This window comes from Zingiber officinale, chromosome 5A (genome assembly GCF_018446385.1).
Source record: "Zingiber officinale cultivar Zhangliang chromosome 5A, Zo_v1.1, whole genome shotgun sequence".
NCBI classification, from domain to species: domain Eukaryota; kingdom Viridiplantae; phylum Streptophyta; class Magnoliopsida; order Zingiberales; family Zingiberaceae; genus Zingiber; species Zingiber officinale.
Window position 1 is genome coordinate 18690058 of NC_055994.1, and position 6735 is coordinate 18696792.

The following is a 6735-nucleotide window of genomic DNA, read 5'->3' on the forward strand; positions in this document are numbered from 1 at the left end:
CCAAAATCTCTATAAAATAGAGTATGTTGGTCCCTTACTAATCGATCCAACAAAATAAGTCAATCATCTACTAACCGATTCTACAAGAGTACATAAATTCTCGACAAAAGAAACTAAGGTAAATCAATCCATAAGACAAGTACAAACAGAAGAGTACTAACACATGTCATAACTATGATAGTCAACTATGCATGTACTAACAGAAGTGCATGATAACAGTAACAAGCATACCTCCTATAGCTTAGAGATGTTCTGCTGCTGCCTCATCCCAAAATATGAAAAGTCACATCGAGAAAACTAAAAACACGAAGTCCAAAATACAAGAAAATAGGCATCGTAAACCTGTGGCTCTAATACCAAATAAATTGTCACGCCCCAGAGGAGTCCTAGCTAGAGGAAAAATCCAGCAGCATCTCCCTTGTACACGTGAAAATCTGAATCATTTATACAACCACAAGTATACATCAGCCACACACGGCTAGAAAATATAGACAACCACGCAGTTATATATTAAACAGTCCACACGATTGTACTAAAAACACAACCACGTAATTATATATACTAAAAAGCCCACACGGCTATACTAAAAACACAGCGGAAAATGAAAAAAAAGTCATACAAATAAAAACAACACATAGACTGCTAGTCGGCTAGGCTTACACAACCACAACAAAACAAAGACAACTCCACATAGCAAACTCCAAAACCAAATCAAACTTATACAACACCAAAAACAATAAAATAGTCACATGGCTAAACACCATCATAATGCTAAAATAATAAAGAATATATGAAAAGAAATCATGATGCGAGGTAAATTGTCTTCTGATGTGACGTGGGACCGGTAGACAGGATATCTCCAAGCAACTGCTTAATCATCTACCTGTAATAGGAATAATGCAACAGGGTAAGTTCAACAACTCAACGGGTATCAATCTAGCATGCATAGTAAGAAATAACTACCAGTAATAATCATGTGGTACAATTTCCTGAACAATAATAGGAAATGCAAACTAAAAAGGCTGAAGAAACTGTACTCACCAGGATCTCCTATCCGTACATAAGGGTGTGAACCTCACAAATAGATGCAGGGTCATCAGACCAAATACATAATGTATCCTGTATACATGTCAAACATATGCATCCATAAAAATGCAACATCTTAAGTGCAGCAATCACAAACAATAAATGCAATCCATGCATATGATGCAAAAATGACATGGTCACCCCTGACGCCAGTCAGCCATCTCACACACGATGGTGAGACCGAGTGGATAGGGCAGTGATAACTATTCACTCTGCTATCACTACTCCTGAGTGATCGAGTGGACAGGATGCTGTAGAAGTACACCTATCCTCCTATCCGAAATCATAAGTGGGGGAGCACAATGCTCTCATCTCCCTGAGACAATTCAGAGGAGGGATCCCTGTCGTGCTACCACACTGCGTCACGCTACCCATGAGTGGACCAGCGGAGCACTGACAGAGCAAACTGCCACACACCCTTCCTGGTATACCATTAACCCAAAAGTGGTTGTGTGTGCAAATCCATGTAACTGGTGATGAGCTCAATAATAATGGAGTTGTCTATCGCTTAGCATGCAATCATGTAATATGGTGCATAACACTAAACATGTAAATCCTGACCATATCCACATCCATAAAGTATGTCCAAAAAGATAAATGGTATGACAAATAACTAGTCCGGTACACAATAAAGCATGGTATGTCACTACCTCCATGAACATAAATACACATGGTAATAATCAAGAGGGTAATGAAACATAAATGCAGAATAGATAAAAAACATACAATAGGTATCATGTAGTGACATACCAAACAGAAATCAACATAACTATTACTGTAAGTTATAACCTACTAAGCATATCAGAATGACAATATCAAAAGATAAGTCAATGGTACCTGCCTTTATACGTAGATCGTGCCAAACAATCCCAAGTCGAGATGCTCGCCTCGAAACAAAGTCCTGCAAATAGCTAAATAAAATTCCCAACCTAGTTAGGGAAAACCCTAATGGTAATAATTAATCTAATTCATTAATCCAATTAGGTTTAACTCAATCTATAATTTCTTCACTTCAATCCTACTCATGAGTTAATCAATTTAATTATGATCATTTTCTAAGATCAATACACACTTAATTCATCCACAATAATTCAATAATCCTAATATCAACCATGCATCCATCTAAATCAATCAACTACTAAATAACCAACATGATTCAAACCAAACTCACCCAAGCTATATACTTCGTCGTTAATTTGTCGATGGAGCACCCGCTGCCGGAACGTCGGAGCTAGATGAAACTGATGATCTCCAAATCAAGCATCCTAGATCAAGATCAACACATCCATATCTCAATTGAGTCCTTAATCTAATCCAATACATAATGTAATCAATCTTTAGCACAACTTGCCCAAATTGGATTACTCCTCCATCGACTCACTGCTGGATAAGTTCACTGCCAAAACAAGATGGTTGGCACTAAGTGAAGCTGTAGTCATCCAAACCAAATCCCCAAATCAGCACTAAGTCTAGATCCTACACAATCATATGATTGACAATGGATTGCCTCTAATGTAGCAGCCAATAGTAAAGCATCCTCAATAGAAATGTCATTGAAGTCATCTGATGATCTACTGTTGGCTAAACTTGGCTAGACATCCCTTCCAAAGGTCCACAGCAAGGTGTCATCTCCAGTAAAACCTTATCGGGTGTGAACGCATGGAGGGGAAGAAGAAGGCGTTAGGGCATAGCCAAGAGATAATGACATCGGGCGGTGAGGATGTGGAGACAATCTTGCGTCGTCTTCTTCAACAGCATCTCACGGTGAAAACTGCTTGAGCGGCATCGTGAATGGATCGGGAGATAGGGCACGGAGCCAGTCGACGCTAGGGTAGAGGGAAGGCAGTGATCGCTCTAGGACAGAGACGTGAGGAGGAAAGAAAGAAGAGGATCGGAAAGGCGACCCTCGGGTGGCTCTCGTCCGACGGCGTCGGGCTGTGGTGACCGGGGGTGACGCGAGAGGGCGATCGGCGATGAGGTTTGGGGATAGAGATGAGATCGGCGGTGTGCGGCTCGGGAGGGAAGCGGAGATCGAGCGGCGATGAGATAAGGAGAGGAAGAAGGGTCAGGGGAAGGAAAAAGCTTCGACGATGAGGAGGAAAAGAGAAGAATCGGGTGAATAGATTAGGTTTTTTTAAATATATAACTCAGGTTTAATTAATTAAACACTAAGTTAATTCCTTAATCAACTCCCACTTTTGGATATTCCAAATAAGCTTTTTCCCAAGCCTCTAAATTCATCCCCCTTAAACCTGTCATACGAGTTTCAAAAAATTCCCAAAAAAATTCTAAAAATTCCTAAAAAAAATTCGTTTAGATTTTCCGTCCATTAAATCTTATTATTTAATTATTATTTGGGTATCGTATTTTACAGGAAGACTGCTATATGACAAAGGAAACGCTGAGTGACAACTTTCAGAGTTGGATTTGATTAGTGAAATTCGTGAACGGATAGCTACCTGCTTAACGACATATCGGCAAAGGATGCGTCAAAACTACGATAGAAGGGTTATTCCCTGATTCTTCAGAGAAGGGGACTTAGTATGGAAGAGGGCAAAGTCCGTAGGGGAGTTAACCAAGTTGACACCGCAGTGGGATGGTCCGTACAAAGTTGTTAAACGGTTAGCGTCAGGCACCTACTATTTGCAAGACGCTCAGGGTAGGAAGTTAAACCATCCCTGGAGTGCTAACTACCTCCAACCCTATCGTACTTAAGTTAGTACTTTGTAAGACTTTAGATCAGGAAAATATAACCGGTCGGGCATGAAATGCCAGGTCGAGATACCTGGGTCTGGAACACTTATGAATCTTTTTTAAGACCAGGGTAGGACCCCGTGCTTGAGTTAAAACAACTCAGACTCCGCTAAGTTAAGATTAAAGAGAGGGCATAAAATCTAGAAAGAAAGTGGTCACAATAGTAAGTACACATTAATAGAGCACAATATAATATTCATACACAAGTCATTTGAATTCCTTGAATATGTCGTCTGGCATCTCTCAGAGGATGTGACGATGATCTAGAAAATCTTCAAAAGGAGTAGAGGATAGGTATCCTTTCTCCCCAAGTTGTTGAAGTGCCCCCACCGTACCATAGGCCAAGGAAGTGACGAAGCGATCCCCCACCTGGGTGTCAAACTCTGGAGAGTATAAATATTCTTCTCAGCTCTCTTAGAGGTGGTCGCTCTCCCCAGCCTTGTAGGTCTCAAAGGAAATAATAGAGCTCGATAAGGCAGATTGAGCCTGAGATAGCTCTGCCTGCAAACAGCCTAGCTCTATTACCTGAGACTCTAAATCCCGCCTCTGGTCCATGATAAGCAGATCTCGAGAACTAGATCCTGCCTTTGGTCCATGATAAGCAGGTCCCGGGAACTTAGGTCCTGAGCCATACAATCCATCTCTTGTTTATGTGTAAGCTTGAGGTCCTCTAGAGCTATAGATCACTGAGTCAACTCTGATTGGGTCTCTTGACACTTGGCCTCAGATGTTTGCAAGAGAGCTTCAAGTTTACCCTTGTCATCTCGGAGATAGATGATCTCTGACTGAGCCTCTTCCAACGTATGTTCCCCGGCGCTCGCTTTCTTTAAGGTCGCCACCTCCGCCCTAAGTCCAGACAAAACTACAACAATATCTGAGATTTGAGACTCTAAGTCTGCAACTTAGTCCTTTAAGATCTTATTAAATCAATATATGTGCAGGATTATCTGGTTCAAGTAAAGTGACTGAGCAAATATCTGTTCATAATCATGGAGGAGTGAGAATAGAAAGACAGAGTAGGAGGAGCATGACCACAAAAGAGAGTGGAAGCTCACCTTAGTAGTAGTTTTAGAGGCCGAGTCCACCAAGCCATGAATGTGCAAGTGTCTATCGCCTGCATGGTGTGCTCCCACTAAGATGTTATACGACCCCGCAACAGGATGTTGCGAGTAGGAGCATGGAGAGAGCGATGCAATCCCCACTCTATGGGCAGAGTGGCATTGTAGCAGAAATACCGAGACCTGGAAGAGTTTGGAGCAGTCCCGCTCGGGTCAGGCTGGGTGGAAGCAGACCTTGGTTGAGCAGATGGACCTGACGGGTGGAAGCAAATCCTAGTTAAGTAGATGGGCCAGGATGGGTAGAAGCAAACCCTGGTTGAACAGAAGGGTCTAACGAAGAAGGGGCAGACTCAGGATGAACGGAAGGGATAGGTTGAGAGGACACGGCCGATCGAGGAGAAGGTCTGGCCGGGGCTCTGGATTTATGTTGCTACCCCGGGTTAATCTCTTCACTAACTGCTGGAGCCTTCCCTCGTTCAGCTTTAGCCCTGGTTCAAGGCAACCTAACAGGATCGCTCGGGGAATGCGGATCTGGAATAGACGTAGAGGCCGGTTGGGATGATGGACGGGCAATCGGGGCCTCGAACGCCAGGCCGGGTCCCACAAGTTGGCGTCTGGTCCATCGTGAAAGTGACTGCTCATTCGAATCTGACTCCTCTGATGAAGTTCGGGGCTGATGAATAGGAGGCATGGGAGGAGCATGCCTTGAAGACTCAGGAGTGAAGCAAACGTACGGGGTTGCTCGGGTGGCCGACCGAGGAGCAGTTGAGGCGGTTGCCCCTAGGGGAAGGGGAGCAAGGTGCGATAGACCCCTCCTATCCAGTATTATGCATCCCCGACGTTGTATTTCCAAATAACTCAAGGGAAGATGCTTGATCGGGAATGCCCGGGCCAGATGTCGGTTGCAAGAAGAGCATCAAAATCAGAATAGGGAAACGAAGGTCAGTTGAGGTAGGACAAGCCTTAAATAAGGAATGCGGCAGCTCTGAAGAGATGTGACTCAAACAGAACATAAGCAGTACGTCCTCTGTCAGCAGTCTGAGCAGATCCAAGCGCCAACATCCTAGTTGTGCGGAGGCTTCTGTGAAGTCAGGATCTATCTGAAAGTCCCCTAGATGTGGTGCTGGAGGAAGAGTTGAGCGTCACTGGGTAGACCATTCTACGGCTAGGGGAAAGCTCGGGAAGAAATATTTTTCTTTCCACTCCAAGTCTGAGGATGGAAGGGAAATAAAAAAGGTGGTTCAAGTGCGGGCCTGAAGATAGAAAAAGCCCTCATTGTGACGGCGGAGGGTAAAGAAACAATGGAATAAGCAGGGAGTCCAAGGTATGCCACACACTTCGTAGAGGAGGATAAACTCGGACAAAATCCTCATGGAGTTAGGGGTAAGTTGACAATGGGAGATGCAGAAATAACGACTCACTTGGGAAAAGAAAGGATGAAGGAGAAGACGGAGGTCGGCAATAAATTGTTCCTTGAAGAAAGGCACATACCCTGCCAGAGGCAAAGAGACTCGGTGGACCTCAGAAGGTATGATGATATGCATGACCCTAGGGATTTCATAGGTGAAGCGAAGATCGTCCAGATCCATGCCAATAAAAGTCGAAACTCCGGGAGCGTAGGTAGGTGTAGGGGAGTCCATGGGAGGATGCAAATGTAAAACACAAGGGGCAGAGCACAACTAGCGCCGGAGACAAGAGGAAGGCTTACTCTTGAGACGAAAAGTTCAGTAAAGCGGAAGGATATTTATAGTTGCCAACGGGGGCATAAAGGACCTCATCATCAGCGCCCATCAAGCGGTTCGTATTCAAAGTAGCTAGTATCAGCCATAAATGTAGG

General features: G+C 43.8%; 1 long non-coding RNA gene across 1 annotated transcript; it reads right to left on the reverse strand.

Moving 5' to 3' along the window:
- Positions 1–557: 557 nt before the first annotated feature.
- On the reverse strand, positions 558–3193 carry LOC121980269. The gene is made up of 5 exons (XR_006111475.1): positions 2434–3193; positions 2258–2351; positions 1924–1997; positions 1042–1119; positions 558–883 (listed from the first exon to the last, which is right to left on the reverse strand). It is a non-coding gene; the product is annotated as an uncharacterized LOC121980269 (long non-coding RNA).
- Positions 3194–6735: the final 3542 nt, after the last annotated feature.